The 17,352-nt window shown below is 56.8% G+C and overlaps 2 long non-coding RNA genes across 2 annotated transcripts; both read left to right on the forward strand.

The window, feature by feature from the left end:
• Nucleotides 1-4,343: 4,343 nt before the first annotated feature.
• On the forward strand, nt 4,344-7,310 carry LOC116663287. The gene is made up of 3 exons (XR_004319526.1): nt 4,344-4,459; nt 4,548-4,665; nt 6,837-7,310. It is a non-coding gene; the product is annotated as an uncharacterized LOC116663287 (long non-coding RNA).
• A 1,323-nt stretch (nt 7,311-8,633) lies between these two features.
• LOC116663288 lies at nt 8,634-14,347 on the forward strand. The gene is made up of 2 exons (XR_004319527.1): nt 8,634-9,614; nt 13,907-14,347. It is a non-coding gene; the product is annotated as an uncharacterized LOC116663288 (long non-coding RNA).
• Nucleotides 14,348-17,352: the final 3,005 nt, after the last annotated feature.

The raw sequence follows: 17,352 nt of genomic DNA on the forward strand, positions 1-17,352 counted from the left end.
AACATGTCAGCGGCTCTCTGCTTCAGGCCAGTGCTGGGTGTCGTACATACACTGTCATCCCCCTGCTACTCTTGGAGGGAGGTTTTATTATTGACTTTATTTTCCAGATGAAGTAACAGACTCAGAGAGGCCGATTCACTTTCTCAAGGACACACAGCTAGGAAATGAGAGAGTCAGGATTCAAACCCTAAGCTGCTGGCTTAAAGCCTGAATCCCTAAAGAAAATGCCAGTTGAATGTTTTCAAAAATAAAACATTTCAAGCACCTACTATGTGTAAGACATCGAGATAAGTGGGAACAAAAATAAGGATGCATGGCAGAGACTTTGAGAAGCTCATACCTGAGTGAGAAAACACATGACTCCAATGACACCCTCATGGAAGTTTGATGCAGAAAAGCACCACTGTAAAAGTACCACCAGGGCTGTGGGAAACCAGTAGAGAGAGGTGGGGGGCAGGGAGGGTGGGAGCCAGGGGAGGAAGCACAGAGGCCAGGAAACAGGGAAGGCTGGTCTGGAGAAATGAAGAGGAATTTTAGTGGAGGGCACTGGAGGCACACACAGCAAGGGCAGAGGCGTGGCAGCGTCAGAGGAGGTAACACACTCGGGCGGTGTTGCTAGAAGCCCTAGGCAGCTGCCTTCGCTGTATGAAAGTGGGGAGCCATCGAAGGTCTTTGAGCAGGGGTGGCTATCATCCTGTGGGAGCTGTAGAAAGACAGTCCTCTCGGCAGAGAAACTAGAAAGGACACACAGAAAAACTAGAAGGATGAGTTGCTATGCATTGCATGAACTTTTACAGAGCTTCCTTAAAAAAAAAAATTTTTTTTTTTTTGCCTTTTAAAGGTATAACTATTCCAAAAAAAAAAAAAAGAAAGAAAATTTTCAAAGGAAAGAGTGGGACTGGGAGGCAGAGGCGTGGGCGGCTGCAGCAGGACTGAGCCAGGATGGGTGGGCCCAGGTGGCCTCTCTGACTGCTGGCTCTGCGGCTGCTTGAGTGATGGGCTGGCAGCCCCCTCTCAGAGATTGACAGGTGGGGCCACCAGGCTTTGAGACCTTCCTCTTACCTAGAGCGTGAGCCTCCCCTGACTGATGGCTTCAGCCAGTCCCTGCTTACCCCAGAAATCTGTTCGCATCCAAACTCCTCCCCTTGGGCTAGGCTTTGGGACACAGGCTGATCCTTAAATCTCATTTTTGGGCTAAACGGGGACAGTTATCCCAGGGGCCTCCCTGTGTCCTTGAGGACAGACTGTCCCATAAAGAAGCACAAGGCACCATGCTGGGCGCTTTCCGGGCAGTATCTCTTAATCTGAAGATAATCCAGAAAAAAGATATGTTGCTCTCCCCATTTGACAGATGGAGAAATGGGGCTTAGTGTCTTGCTCAAGCTCGTACAGTGAGTGGGGAAGTGGGATTCTCACCCAGGGTGGGCTCAGCCGAGAGGCCCTACCACTAGGCTGTACAGCCTCTGGCTTCTCAGGAGAAAATCTATCTCTCCCCCACTGCAGACCTCATGCATTTGGCCCGCTCTGGTTCCCAGAATAGGGGATGCAATCATGCCGCTGAGCCATTCTCTCCGCCTGCGATGCCTCAACTCCCTTCTCAGCGCCATTCACAGGGCAAACTCCTACTTAACCTGTGAAGCCCAGTGAAACCATTGCTTCCTCTCAGAGAGTCCCAGACGGCACCTCCTGTCCTCTTATCTGTTCCCATAGAGCTCCCCAAGAGGGGAGGAAAAAACTCGGGGGACATGGCTGGAACATGAGTTCCAGCCCAGCCCCGCGTGGGCAGAGAGGAGGGGACGATGGGCTTGTTCTGGGTGCTCAGAAGGGCAGGACTTGGGCAGGGTGGACGTGAGAGGGAGGCTGGCCTTGGCTCACCCAGGGAAAGACGGATCAGCCAGCCCCTGGGATTATTTGGCTTAGAGGCCAGGAGAAGGACAAGTTCCAGAAGGAGAGGGAAGAAAAGATCCAGGCTGCCTAGCATGGTCTGGCCAGTTCTCCACCAGCCCAGAGACAACAAGCCATTTTCTGCCGGGCCCTCCCAGCACGCGTGCACCTGGACCTCTGTGGCAAGGCAGGGAGTGGGAAGCTGTCTTCTGTGCACAGGTGCCCTAGACCCCACCCCTAGGGAGCATGTGCGCAGAGTTGAAAGCCCCCTCTTAGAGCCTAGAGGCCCGCACCCTGGGGCGGAGATGACCAGAATTGGAAACAGTGTAGTGTGGGCTCCTCCCAAACTCAGAGGATCCCCAGTGCCGAGAGCAGTCTCTGGCAGAGACTGCCAGAGCAGTCTTCAGCATTGGTTGATGAACGAATGAATGAATGAAGGAGTGATTGCCTGACCCCGGGCCCAAGGAGGAGGGCCAGGAGACTTGAAGTCTGTCTGCCTGCTCCCTTGTGAAACAAGACCTCCCGCATCCTGTGGAGCCGCTGGTGTGTAGGGTGGGGGGGGGGCTTCGAGGGAGGCAAGTAAGGGGACCAGAAGCGCCCGGGGCAGAGGCCCTGCTTGGGAGGCATGTTTCTGGTGAAGCACCCTCTGCTGCCTGGGCACGGGCAGTACCAGGATCCCTGAGGAAATTTCAGGCACCCCAACATTGCCCCAGCAGGGACCCCCACACACAATTCCACAGAGGGCAGCCTGGTGTGGTCGTTAAAGTCGGGGGCGCTGGCCTCAGACATTTCTGGGCTCTAGCATCACCCCTCACAACTTAGATCAGTGCTTCAGTGTCCTGTCTGAGAAGGGGCCTGATTGACAGAGGGGCCTGATTGTTAGAGCCGCCTGCTGCCCAGGTTTGCTGGGGAGCTCAGCACATCCTGTCTGCCATTGTTGTAAACAGCACAGGAGAGCAGGGAGCAGAAAGTACCCAACAGGCAGGTCACGGGCTCTGTCTCTTCGTGCCACCCATTTACCAGGTGACTTTAGGTAAGGCCCAGCCTTTCCCCAGGCCTCAACTTCCCCACTGATAGTCAGGCCCTGTGACCCTTCTCCCAAGCTCCGTGCCTGCACACACAGTGGCCTCCCCTAGACCTGCACACGGTCCCTGGCACTGCCCAGAGACACACAGGCATGCGTGCACACGTACACACACACACACAGACGCTCTCACAGGCCTACACGTGTGAGCACAGGCGCATGCTCACACCGGCACACACTCAGCCCCCTCACCCTGTGTCTCCGCTGCGCCCTCACTCTTGCCCTTGGCACCCACACCAGCTCACACTCATGCTCACACTCACACCCCCCTCCCCCAAGTCGGCTGTGCACCAACTGTTGGCGCGGGCGGGGCTGGGAGCGGGCGGGGGAAAAAAAAACCCACGACTCAGCCGGGGAAGAGGGGGTGCGGGGGGTGGTGGTGCGCGGGCGAGGGAAATGACAGCCCGCGGTCCCCCTCGAGTCCCGGCTCATGAATATTAATACGACGGTAATTAAAATGCAGGGACGCAGCAGGATGGATGCGGCTGCCTCCGGAGCGCTGGGGAGCGCGGCGTCTTCGCAGGCGGGTGGAGCTCACTCCTCGCCCGCGAGCGCGGGGTCGGGCTCCGGGGCCTGGATCCGGGACCCGGGGCTCGCGGCGGGTGGGGGTCGGTGTGTTTTCGGCGCGGCCGAGCGTGCCGGCTCCGCGTCCCCTCCCGCGCCCCTCCGCGCCCTGCCCCAGGCCGGGCCGCCCGCCAGGCCGCCGTTTCCCGGAGCCGGCCCCCTCCCGCCCTCGCGGCCCGGTGATGTCATCTGCACAAAACTTTCCGCTTCCCGGCCGTCTCGGGGCCCTGAGTCATCCCGCCCCCGGCCCGGCCCGCGCCGTCTGTTTGTGGAGCGCTGGGCCCCGCTGGCCCCGGCCTGACGTCAGGCTGGCAGGGCCTGGAACCGCGTGGGGCCCCTGAGCCCCGCGCTGCGGGCCGCTAGGGGTGGGAACAGCCCCCCTGGGGGCTGTGGATTAGGCCAAGGTGAAGGGCACACTCTGGGTTCCAGGTTCAAATCTACAGTCGCCTAATGTGGATTGTTTGACCTGGGGCAAGTCCTTTAGGCTCTCTGAACGTCAGTCTCCTCATCTACCACTTAGCAGGGGCTCAACAAATCTCAGATTCAGTAAGTGAATTGTGCAGCTGGGTGAACCCAGGCCCAGAGATGGGAAAGGACTCTCCCCAAGTCACACAGCAGATGGGCAGCAGAGCTGGGTTTCTGGGCCTAAGTTCTTTCTGCCTTGCCACATGCAGTCTGTTACCCACGCCTGAGGACCCTTTCTGGCATATGCTGAGAAAACGCTGCAGACATACAAGGAGGGGGCGGGGGTGGGGGTGGTGCCTGGGTTTGCATCCTGGCCAGTTTTTGCATCTCTGAAGCAGGACTGATAATCCAGTGTAATAGCCATGGGGAATCTACGACGCTAGAGGCTCAAATGAGAAAATACCACCCAGTGTGAAGAGTATGGGGAAGCTTGATTAAGAGCATGATCGTAGTCACAGTCAGGTGAGAGGGCCACTTTGGAGTCACCTGGGTTTAAATCCTGGCTCCCCCACCCCGACCCCCCATTACCTTCCCTCCTCTGTGCCCTCAGGCCAGGTACTGACAGTTGAGTCCTGGGCCAGGGCTGCCATCTTCCATATCTCAGCCTCCTGGGATGCTGGGAAGGTTTGTCAGCAAATGCCCACCCCGTCCTTCACCAGAGACGCACAGTGAGTACACCCAAAACATGGACAGTTCTTGGGCTCTTTCTTGTGCCTTCGGCATACAATCTAGGGACCCAATTTATAAATGGGGAACTAAGAAGCTTCGGGCTACTGCTCTCAGGAGCTGAGCAGGGATTAGGCTCAGGGCTGGGATCCCAGACCACGCAGCCTCCCAGATGCACGGCCAAGGCTCCGGCGGTTCCCCAAACACACCCCCACCTCCACCCAGCATCTGCCCCTGGTCCCGGCCTGCCCCTCCTGCCTGGTCAGTGTGGCTTGGCACCTCTCAGCGCCACCCCCAACTCCTGTTTATGCACACCCTCAAGCTACCTGAGAAAGGCCCGCCCTGCGAGCCCCCACATCCTTGCCTCTCCCTACCTGCCCCCCAGCCTCACTGGAACTCTTTCAAGTGCACCAGTGCTCCAGGGGGCGGGGTGGCCTCTTCTTGCCTAGAGGCCTTTGCACACACTGTTCCCTCCCTCTGCCCAGAACACCCCCTCTCCTCTCCCATTTTCCTGGTTAACATCTCCTCCTCCGTCTCTCCTTAGCTCTTCCCCTGGGGAGTGTCCCAGTTACCACCACCCCACAACACACACACACACACCAGCACACTCTCCCCCACATCATGCAGACCACACCACACACAGGCACAGACATACCCCACTATACAGATCACAGTCACAAAGGCGCGTGTTCACACACACGCACACACACACACATTCCACATGCCAGAAACCACAGACATACTCCACACACATCACACAGACCATTCAGTACGCACACCTTACATAACCTGACCACACAAAAACACACACATTCACACACAGACCTAACAACACACAGCAAGGCTGCATTGGTGCCCCTCTTCTGGGCTCCTGCAACCTCTAGTCTTGTCTCCCCACCACGGTATTTACCCCACCCCCCCCAATGAGGACAGGGACTCATCCTTCTCCTCCATTCTCTCTCCAGCCCAGGGCCTTGCACCAAATCTTGCTCAGTTAATGCCTGAACCCCTGACCCCTCCCATGGCCAACATTGTCACAGTTCCACCTCCACCAAGGCCCTCTCATATGTGAATCAGCCCCCATTTCTGCTGGGGGCTGTCTGCACTCCCCCTAGAGCTGCTCCAGGCCCCGCCCTTTCACCCACAGGTCACACTTACCTGGGCTGTGGTCAGCCCCATCCCACCCAGACCACAGCTACTTAACAGGAAGAACCATGTCCAGTGGCTACCTGTCCCCGTTCCCTCCTACCCCCATCACCCCTACCCCAGATCAGCCCAGGGCCTCAGGAATATTTGGTGACTTGAACTGCATCAGAGCCTTAAGGTCACTTCTATCTGGGGTCTCAACTTTCTCATCTGTAAAATGGGGTCACATCGACAGTACCTTGCAGAAACTCAGAAATGTCACAGGGGATGTCATTTCAGGGTTACCAGGTCCCTGTGGGGCTGGGTTTGGGAGGGAACTGAGCTTTGGGAGGTGCAGCTCATCCCCTAGGTGAGCCCCTTCCCCAAGTGAGTGTCCTGGTCATGTCCCTCCTGGAAACTGGGTCCCCTGAGATGTTGTAAAAGTCCCCTCTGGTGTGGGGACCCAAGCCTGGCTCGATTCTAAGTGCCCATGGGCATGCCTGCCATGCTCAGCCCCCATAGGCCACTAGTCTCCAGTCTCTCCCTGAGCCCTAGGATCCGGCAGCTCAGTTCTTGGAGGGGATGAGCAGTCCCTGGGAGATGGAGGCCCCACACCAGCTGACCATGATGACAAGACAATTTTGTTCCCTGGCTGAGTGCTCTAGGCTCCTGGCTCTCTGAGGTGGAATGTTTCAAATGGAGAGGAGTTCTAGAACCACCTGATCAGTTTGGTTGGGGGAGCCATGGACCCTGCCTCCTGCCTGCTGGGACCCACTGATTAAAAAAGGAAAATTGATCACAGCTTCTAAGTATTGACCACCGCCAACCTGATGTGAGCCAGGCACTGTGAGATATTCTGACAGCGAGGTTTCTCCAACTCAAATGATGCACAACAGATGAGGAAACCTAGGCTGGGAGGGGGAAACGCTGTGCCCCAGGCCATGCAGCTGCTCCCTAGACTTTCTGGAGGAGCCAGAATATGAACTTTTCTGTGTCCAAAGCCTGACCTCTTACCCACCAGGCTACTCTTCCCTCTCTGTTGTGTCAGTGGAGAAATAGGCATGTCCAGTCCCCGCCTTGCCTCACACCCATGACTGTTCTCCATCCACTCAACTCCTCGGCATCACCTACAGGACCTCCACAGAGAGCCTTGGCCTGAGACCTGGGGAGTGGGGCTGAAAGCAGGTGCAGATCACCAGGGGAGCTTCCCAGGCAGGGTCGTGAGACCCCAGGATGTCAGACTGAAAGAGACCTCAGGGATCACCACTTTGGAACCCTGTGTTGCACACATGGAAAAGCCTCAGCTCAGAGAGGTGGAGACACTGGCCCAGGGACCCACAGCAAGATATGTGCCCAGCTGGGACTGGATGGGAGGAAGTGGTTCAGCTTTGGAACTCAAATGCCCAGGTTCAAATCTGGGTCTGTTGCTTACCAGCTGTGAGCCTAAGTCTCTGAACCCTCTGTGCCTCAGTGTCCTCATTCTGGAGAATGAAGAGAATAATGATTCCTATTTCAAATATGGTTGCCAGAAATAAGCATATTCTATGCATAAAAACAGGGCCTGGGACCCAGTAAGCATGCAATAGATTCTGTTGTCCTCAGTCTCCTCATTTCTAGTCCAGTGCAGACCCCTCTGTTCAGGGAACTTTCGGTGTCACCTGCTCAGGGCCAGGCACTTTGTCAACACTGAAAGACGGAGCAATGAACAAGCCGGACCAAGCCTGCCCACCTGGAGCTTACAGTCCAGATGGGAAACACACTCGAAACTCCAGAACCAATCAGCTCATTATGGTGCTAGTGTCATTTCTGCTGGTCCAGGGATTCAGGGAGCTGCGGTTGGCAAGATGAAAAGCAGAAAGCACGGTTCTAGGCAGAGAGAATAATAAGCCCGGGGCAGAAAGGACACCAAGCTGTCCAGACAGGAGAGAAGGTCCAAACGGCTGGAGCCCAGAACCAAAGGTGATGGAGCCTGGGAATGCTACACCCAGAGCCCAGAGAGCCAGGGATGGGTAGAGAGGGAAGGAAGTGGTCAGTCAGGCTTGCTTTTTAGAAAGATCTGTCTGGCAGACATAGGGGGCAGGTTGGACGGGGAGATGGGCAGAGTGGGAGCTGGGGGCCCAGCCTGGATCGGGGCAGGGGCAGTGGGCGAAGGAGGGAAAGAGCTGACTTTTTGAAGTGGGAAGCTCCTTAGTTTTGGGTAAGTATTGGGCTGGGGGTTGGGGAGGAGACAGCACCTGGGATGCACGTCTGGAAGTGTTGGTCAGGAGCAAGTTCAAAAAAGAGGGAAGCGCTGTACCCAGCTTGGGCCACCCCAGCGGCAGCAGTGCCCAGAGACCCCGGCAGTGCTCTCAGGTTAGAGTCCTGACCAGACTGCAGCACTCTGGCCCTTTTCCGCATGGGCCTTTCCTCATGGGGCAGGGAGTGCTCGAGACCAAGGAGACAGTCCCAGGTAGATCCGTAATCTGGACACCTGGGACCATGGAATTTCCTGCTTAGTGACCCCCAACCCACTTCCTCAGTCCATCCTCTTGGGGGTGGTCTGAGTTGTCCATTTGGATACCCATAAGCCCTAGGGTATGAGCAGAGTTTATACACTGAAGCTGGAGTGTCCATACCAAAAACCTACCTGGAAAAGAATGAAACCTGGGGCAGAAGGAAAAGAGGAGCTGGGTGGAAACCGCAGGCCAGCGCTGCCTCTGCCCAGGCCCCACTTCCAGCATGGAGCCTGGCGTCTGAGACTTCTAAATACAAACCCTGCCTTCCAGAGATGTTTGCCCTTAGGAAGGTGTATTTGTCAAGAAAGGAGGACAGAACATATTTTATTTAGCAGTTCGTTAGCTTGATTTATAACTTGTAAATACTTAGACGTGAGGTATGTGAGCAGTCTCCATAGGTTCCACATCAGCATTGGGTGGCATTGGGTGGCTGACCCTGGACCAGCGGGTCCACCCCAGGGAATCCTCCAGGCTTCTTTAGAGCTTCCTGACCCTACTGCCTGTGCCCTCCCTGCACTCCATCCAGTACCTCAGCCTTTATCCAAGGGTCCTCCGCCTCCCCCTTTAAATGTTCACCTCCAGACCCTCCTGCTCCAGGAAGCCTTCTCTTCCCAGAAGACCTGGCTCTTCAGCTGTTGTTACTAGTATTATTTGGTCACAGTGGCTCCTGGTGGTCTGGCTAGCTGGGGATGGGAGTCCTGTCCCTCCTGCGAAACCAGGAGCTCCTAGAAGCACCACATCCCAGCAGAAGCAGTTTCTTGCCTTGGGTAGGAATCCAGGCTCAGAACGCACACCGGCTTGGGGTCAAATCCCACCTCTGTGATTTTCTTGCTGTGTGACCTTGGGAGGCGCTTCGCTGTTCTGAGCCGGTTTCCTCTTCTGAAAACCCATAATCATAACTGTACCTCTTGCAGTGAGGAGGCAGTGTGGAACGCGGAGCCCACGTGTGCCCGGCACTTGGCAAGTACTCGGGGAAGGAATTAGGAAGGGCAGGAGTTACATCATTCACGTCTTTTTACAGCTGAGAAAACAAGCGGAGGAGGCTCAGGGAGGTGAGGCCGGTTGCCCAAGGTCATGAAGCCTGTAGGGGGAAGGGGTCCACGCCAGGCTGGCCGACTTGTGCTCTAACCACTGAGCTCTCAGGCCGCTGGCCTGACCCCCAAGTACCCTTCCCTGGTCTCCGTGGCCCATGGGCGCCCGAAGGCAGCGTGGGGCCGCAGAGACAAGAAGCACGACCAGGGCCGAGCCTGCGGGGCGGGAAGGGTTAACGGGCTCCGCCGCATTGGGCCGGCCTCCGGGGGAACCAGCCAATGGGCGCGCGCCGCGATGAGGTAATGCCAGAACCGCGCGGAGTGGGCGGAGCCAGCGGGGACCTTGCCAGTTAGAGTTCTTTCGCTCCCCACCTACTCCTCACCTTTGACCTTGATGTCCACCGCACCCCGCAGCCTTACACCCGCAGAAAACCCTGTGGTGGAGCTGAGGGCCTCCGGCGGCCCTGAATCCTTAAGGTCTACGGCAGGAGACTTCCTGCCTCCTCCGGGACTCAGTTTCCCCTTTTGCAAGAAGATCTCTAAGGTGGTGGACGGTCTTGGATTCCAGGACAGTTTTCAGCGCCTCCCTGCCCTTGGCCCACAATGTAGCAGGAATGGCCCTGACCCTCCTCAGGCGATGCCCAGCGCCAGGGAGCGAGGAATCCTGGGCACCAAACGGAGGGAACCTCACCAGTCCAGTCACAAGCTCCACATAGCCCCGAAGCATCAGCCTCTCCCTTCCGTTGCATGTCTGAGCACCCCCTCCCCCCGCCCCGCCATTCCCCTCTGCTGCCACCAAGCCCCGAGTTAGCTGCAAAAGCAGCCAGACCGAGCCTGGTCACAGGTCAAAGTTCTTCCAACCACAAATATTAATTGAGCGTCTACTACGTGTAGCTCAGAGCTGCGGGCTTGGCTGCTGTCTAGCCGGCTTCCGAGGCTGCCCGGGACCCCAGGGAAGAGGGGGGCGCCCTCTCGGCCTGCCGGCCTGCAGGGGGCCACACACCCATCCAGGCTACCTGGGCACGAAGCGGTTAATACCTTTCTAGCCGAGCTGGCAGTGCTGCTGCGGCCTGGGCTTATTAGTCAGCTCGCAGGGAGGGGGGCGGTGGGGGAGGGGAGGGGCTCCAGTTGAGAACCGCAGAAAGCTATTCTCAGGGGCTCCCAAGTGTGGGGAGGGCGGCTCAGCAGGAGCTGCTGCTTCCCAGAAAGTTGATTATTTTTAACCCAGGAAGAAAGGAAGGAGGCGAGGGAGAAGGACTCAGAGAAAAGAGGAGAGGATTGCAGCGGAGAGGAGAGGATGGGGAAGGGGACTGGGGAGGGGGAGGGAGAGGGAAGGCGAGCAGGATATGGGGAGAGGGAAGGCAAGAGGCAAGGGAGGAGAGGGGCAGGCAGTGGGGTCAGGGAGGGGAGTGCCAGGAGAGGCAGGGCCAGTTGGAGTGGGGGGAAACCAGCTGGCGGGGGGTCTCTGGGAGGGGAATGGATGTGGAGAGGGCACTTCCATCCTCCTCAGCCCCTCCTTGCACCCCTCTGGCTCCTCTCCCAGGCCCGGGATCTGTGGGGCTCTCCTGCTAGATCCACCCCAGGCTGACCATCCTGACCTTCCCAAGCCTGAGCTGAGAGCGGTGCCCTGTTGGGTACCACCAGCCCCGGGCTGTGCAAGGCCCTGGGGCTTGGAGAGTGGGGGCAAAAGGCAGCTGCAGCCCTGCCCTATGGTGCTCTCCAGCCCATAGCGGCATCAGCATCGTGACTTGTCCTTGTCAGGGTGGTGATCACTGGGGGAGGAGGGGAAGGAGGGCTGCCCTGGAAACCCCATGGCCTCTGCCAGGAGGGCTTCCTGGAGGAAAGGACAGAAGGGACCTACGGCTCCCTTTCTCCTGCCTTAGGATGGAGCTAAGCTGAAAACCAAACCTGGAGAGGGGGCCTACCTGGAGAGGGCTGGGGACACAGTAACAGACAAGACAGGACGTAGCCAGGCCCACACGGGGCTCACAGTCCTGCAGGGGAGGCAGGGGCTGCACAAACCGCTATGAATAATACATTAAATAATGACAAGAGGGTATCCGGCTGGGAGGGGACCCTGCAGGGAGTTAAGAGGGGCTGGTCCCAGGGACCTGATCTCCGCAGGGGTCATACGAGGGCTCCCTGAGAAGGGGTGCCTGAGGACCAGGAGGAACTAACCAGAGGGAGAGTGACTGTTGGAGGGAGAGGGGCCGGCGTGGATAAGAGTCCCAAGGGCAGAGACCCGAGGGCCCCCAAGAGGGGATTAGTGTGTCCCATACGTGGCCCTTGTACTACAGGCAGCCGGAAGCTTTGGGTTTTATAGAGCAGAGGGAAGAGACCAGATCCAGAAAGCTGACTTGGGCTGTAGGGGACAAGAGTGGATACAGGAGTGGTACAAGGTCTTGGGAGAGCGATGGCAGCCTGGCCTGGAGCAGTGGCCTCTGAGACAGAGGAGAGGCTGGCCTTGGACATGATTTGGGAGATTGAGGACAGAGATGGTGTGTCATAGTGTGGAGGTGAAGGAGGCCAAGGAGGTGTTAGGGAAGTGCCAGCCTCTGGCTTGTGCAACGAGAGAGGCCGGTGCTGTTGGAAGACAGAGGGCAGCCAAGGGAAGAGGCTCACAGGAGGTCAGGCATTTGTGTCGGGACAAGGTGGAGACAGGCTGCAGGAACAGCTCCAGCAAAGGAGCAGAGAAGGGCAAAGGGAACCACCTGTGGTACTGTGGGATGCGCTGGGATCCTCCAGAAAGGGGCTGAGTCTGCTTATGGTGGCCTTCACTGCAAGCAAAGGGGTCTGAACTCAACCTATAGTCAGTGTTGAGCAGTGGAAGTGTAGGCGAAGAAGAAGGTACATTCCAGTGCTGAACACAGGGAGGGCGCTCAGCAAACAGTGACCAGGGCCGACAGGGGCTGAGTCTCTGGCAGCCGGTGCCTGCACTCCAAGGAGGGATGTGGATGAGGGAGGCGTGTCAGGGGCCAGCCTCTGGGGCAGCCTGTGTGGTGAGTGTGAGAGTGACTGAGTGTGTGTCCCTTGCACTGAGTGTCCTGCCCTCCCCTTGAGGACAGGACCCAGGGGGTACAACCAAACCCTCCAGGACCAGGGAATGGTCTGTCCAGGCCTGACCAGACCAGGGGGATGATGGATGGAGGAGGACCTCAGCCCCTGGCCCCAGCCCTGAAATCCCTGGATACACACACACATACATACACACACACACACGAACACATGACTCTGAAACCTGGAACTAGCACCTGACCCCCTCCCCAAAGGAGATGGGGTGGGCAGTGCTGGGTTAGTGGCTGGAGGTCAATGTCTGTATGCTTTTAACTATCGCAGGGTGCCAAGGGGGCCCTGATGCAGCAGCCCAGGGTCACCTATACCCACTTCCCACTCAGGGCCCGGGCTGGTCCTCTCCCGGGATGGAGGGCAGGTCTGCTCAGCCTGGTGCTGCCCTTAATATGAGCGTCCAGTGGCTTGGCTGAGGCCTGATTCCAGTGGTTGGGGACTGTGGCCTGGCCACCTGCAGCTCTGACCCTACTTTCAGCCTCTTGGGCCACGTGGGCCTGTGGCTTTCCCATCCATCCTGCTACTTCCTTTAGTACTCAACCCCCTGGGGTGGGTGCACATCATAAAGTTATGGTTAAGGTAAGGGAGCAAACTGGAATACAAACCCATTGCTGCCTGGCTGGCTGTGAGCTCTGGCAAGTAGCTCTGTCCTCCGTGCCTCAGTTTCTTCATCTGCAAAATGGGGATAATAATAACAGAGGCAGAGAAACTATGGAGATAAGGCCCTTACAAGGAGAGCGGCCTGTCCCAGGTCACTTGAGCCCCTGAAGTTTCCCCAGCAATATGATGAGGGCTGTGGGCTTCAGCACTGCAAGGTGGAAGAGAACTGGACCACGGCTCAGGTGGTGGTATTGTTCCTATTTTGCAGATGAGAAAAGAGAGGCTCAGGGAATTCTGTCACTGGCTCAGCACTACAGAAAAGGAAAGGTTCAAATTCTCTGGCCTGCTCTCTCCTCCCATTTCGGTTCCCACCACCACTGCCCTCCAGATAAAGAAACTCAAGTGCAAAATGCATTTCCCCTCCAGGACACCCTCCTCTCCCTGCCCAAAACCCACACAGTGACCCTGGCCAGGCCCTCTGGGCCCCGGAGGAGCCGAGTCCCCATCGGGCATCTCTGAACTGGCTTTCACAGCGACGGAGCACAAAGGGGGGTAGCCGGGCAGAAAAAGAGCCCGACAGGCGAGGAGCCGGCTCCGCGGGCACTTTTCTCCCTGCTTTCTTCCTCTCTCGGCTCTTTGTTAAGCTCCCTTTCAGCTGAGCCGGCAGAGCCTGGGTGTTCCGAGCTGACAATAATTGCTGCGTCTAGACAGTGTCTGGTATGAGGCCTCCCTCCCTGGCCTCCCCGAGGCTCCCTTTCCCAGCGCTGCCAACCCTGCCCCACACCCTGCCCTGCGTTTCCCCACACCCCTTCCCCTCTCGGGCGGCCCAGGGTCCCTGTCCTGCCTCTGTCCTGCTCAGACCCTACCTCTCTCTCTCCCTCTCCCCCTCTGACCCTCAGACTCAAACTCACCCACTGCATCCGCAGGACTGAAATCCAGGGAACAAAAGTGGTTTTGCACTTGGCTCTGGCTGGCTGGCCTGGGAGAAGACTGAGCTCAGCGGAACCCTCCAGAAGCCCAGGCTGCTCACCTTGCTGGATTCTGCGCTGAGCTGGGCAGCCCTGGGCTTCATCAGCTCCTTCCCTCATCTTTCCACCGGATGGGAACCCAGAGGAATCCCTGGAGGTCCAAGGAAGACCTTCCTGGTGCCTCTGACCATCAGACATGGATGGAACGGTTTCAGGAGATACAGGGGGCAGGAAGGGAATTTTCACAAGTTTTAAGATGTGTTCCTGCAACTCAGATCAGTCATTTCAGAAGATTTTCCAGGATCTGGAGTCTCACTAGGGTCAGAATCAGGACCTCAGGGTGATTCTGAGTCAGTAACAATAACAGCCAGCATTTGCTCGGTCTCCCTGCGCCAAGCATCGTGCAGTCTGTATGCATAATCATTTATGTCATCCTCCCGGCAGCCCTATGAGAGAGAAAGAATAAGCCTATGATTTGTCCCATTTTATAGATCAGGAAACTGAGGCCCAGAGGGGTTAAGTAACTTGTCCAAAGTCACAGAGCCAAGCAAGTGGAGGAGCCTAGATTTGAAGCCACAGACACTGACTCTAGAGCCCCAATAATTAACAGCAATACAAACATTAAATGCGTACTGAATACTGGGGCTGAAATGAGCACCTGACACGTACTGTTTCCTTTATCCTCACAACGCTGTTAGACAGGATCCAGGATTGTGCCCATTATTCACATTAAAAGAGAATAGTGCAGGAGTGCTGGGTGTGGCCAGATGGTGACCGAACTCCGTGTCAGAAAGGCCTAACAAACCATTCGGGCTGCTGTGCTTGTAAAAGGCTTGGCCCCACGTAGGTGCTCAATAAATGCAGCTATTGCATTTCCCACTTCTCCCATCTGGGCTTTCTTGAGCCCCTCCTGGGCTCACAGCCCTGGCCAGGCTTGGGGAGAAAGAGGCTAATGTGGGGCTCTGTCTTCATGACACCATGGCTCAGAGGGAAGAGGCAAGTCAGTTACGTTCAATATGGTGGGGGCAGGATTAGTATGACATGAGGGATGTAGGGCCTCTGGGAGCCAATAGGAGGGACCCTAAATCCAAGAAGTCTTCTTGGAGGAGGTTGAGTCAACACTGTCCTGGAGGATGAGGAAGAGTTAGGCAGGTTAAGAGCAGAGGAAAAGGTGTTCCAGGCAGAGGGGACCACACAGAAGAAGGTCCTGAAGTGGGAGAGGAACAGGGTCCTCAGAGGCCCAGAGAGCCCTAAGCAGCTTTGTCAGCCCACATGGAGGCAGGGCCAGGGAGGGCACTTGGGGAGCCGCGAGGCTGGAACCTGCAAGTTGGAAGGGCCTCAATTGCCAGGAGCTGCGACCTATTCCAGGGCTGGGAGGCCAGTTAGGAGACTGTAGGAGACCTGGAAGCCGGGCTGTGATAACCAGGAGGATGTGGAATGGAACAGGCCAGGTGTAGCAAAGAGGCCCTGAGGAGTTTTAGAAAGATGGCCTCTCATGATGTTGGGAGCTGGCCTACGAGTTTGCCTTCAGTGCCATTCCAGACATGGACACATTGAGGACAAAGGCGTGGAGGGGAGTGTAGCCAGAGGTGTGCTCTGGAGGGGAGACAGTGGGGCAGGTTCAGCCCCTACAAGCGAGGTTAACAGCCAAGTTTGGTGGCTCAGGTAGGAGGATTAACTGGGAAGATGAATCTGGAACCTTTGCAGGCTGGATTAAAGGGGCAAACCTGAGGCAGGGAGGCTGGGGAGAAGGCCGGAGGCCTCCTTCCCCAGCAGATTTGTCTTCATCCCCAGCCCCTCCTCCTTCTGCAGAGTCATTTTGATTCTATAGCGACTCTCACCATTCAGTCCTCATCAAGGCCATTGACGGAAATGTCAGACAGCATGAGTCCACGCCTGGACACTTCTTGTGGCCGCTGGGGGCCAACACTGGCAGATCCATCGATGAGCTGCCTGCCTGCCACCCCTGGGCCTGCCTCGGAGAGATGCAGCCACAGGCCTGGGTTGTGGCTTCTCTGGACTTGACTTGGAATGTGCAACAGAGTCCTGATGGGGAGCTGCAGGCACACGGAGACAGCACCTCCTGTCTGTAGACTGAAACGCTGTACTGTGAATCGGATACTGGGGGTTCGCAGGCTGAGAAAGGACTAAACAGGAGCAGGCACATGCTAGAAGGCAGGTGGGGGTGGGACAGGAGCAGTAAAGGGGAAGACCAGGCCCACTCTCCCTGACTCCACATCCCTGGGCAGATAGTTCCAAAACTCAGAATTTTTCTAGCTGTAGAAAGGATACTATATGACACACATACCAGGTATTTCCTCAGACCCCCAGTGAAGTGTGGGGCAACCCCAGTAATCAAACACATCAACATGTCTGCAGCAAAGCATATGAACAAAGATACAAAACCTCCCTGAATCTCAGTTTTCTCATCTCTAAAATGGGGCAACAGTGGTACCCAGCGCACAGGGTTGCCCTGAGAATTTGACACTTCCCATGATACCAGCCAGCCTGCGTGCCTCAGACACTGGCCCCTGTCCTGCCCCAAGCCCTTTGCACTTGCTGCTCCTTTCTAGACTATTCCTCCCCAGATATCTCATGAGATCACTCTCTCACTTCCTTCAGGGCTCTCCTCAGCAAGCCTTGCCCTGGACGACCCGTCTCCTCTCACCCCTCCTGCTCTCTCTTCTCTTTCTTTCCAGTCTCCATCATCTGAGGAATCACTGAATCAATGACTCATTAACAGCCTGCTCTCCCACAGTAGAATCTGAGCTCCATGAAGGCAGGACTCTGTTCTTTGCCCCCACACCTAGGACAGTGCCTGCACAGGTGGAGCTCTGATTTTTGCTGAATGAACAATTGTCTGTTTAATGAGCCTCGCCCATCAAAAAGGCTCAGTGAAGCCCAGCTGCCACCATCATCATTGTTACTGATACTGCCGCAGCTATTAGTAGTAGTATCATTACTACGTTCCTGAGCTGAGCCCCGACCTTGGTTCTCCAGCCTGTGAAATGGGTGTCCCGGGGCCGAGGCATTGGCCACCAGAAGCTGATCAGGTCCTTGCAGGAGAGACAAAGAACGCTGCCCCCCTCCTCCCAGGGGAGCCTGAGCCCCTCACTGAAGAGAGAGACCCCGGAGAAGCTTGGAGAAGGCACGCAGCCCCAGTGAGCAGGGCTACCAGAAGGCCATACATAATTCATTGCCAAATGGGGCGGCTGTGCGCTGGGGGCTCACTCTGCGCCTGGCACTTTGCTGACTGCTCCTCACACGTTGCCTCATTGCATCTTCACGGATTCGAAGGGTGCGACCCTTCCCCCGCCTCCCCGTTCTACCCAGGGAGGATGTTGAGTTCAGAGGATGGGGCCACCGTGCAAGTCACACAGCATCTCAGGGGCCAAACGGGGCCC

The sequence above is a fragment of the Camelus ferus genome, chromosome 4 (genome assembly GCF_009834535.1).
Source record: "Camelus ferus isolate YT-003-E chromosome 4, BCGSAC_Cfer_1.0, whole genome shotgun sequence".
NCBI classification, from domain to species: Eukaryota; Metazoa; Chordata; class Mammalia; order Artiodactyla; family Camelidae; genus Camelus; species Camelus ferus.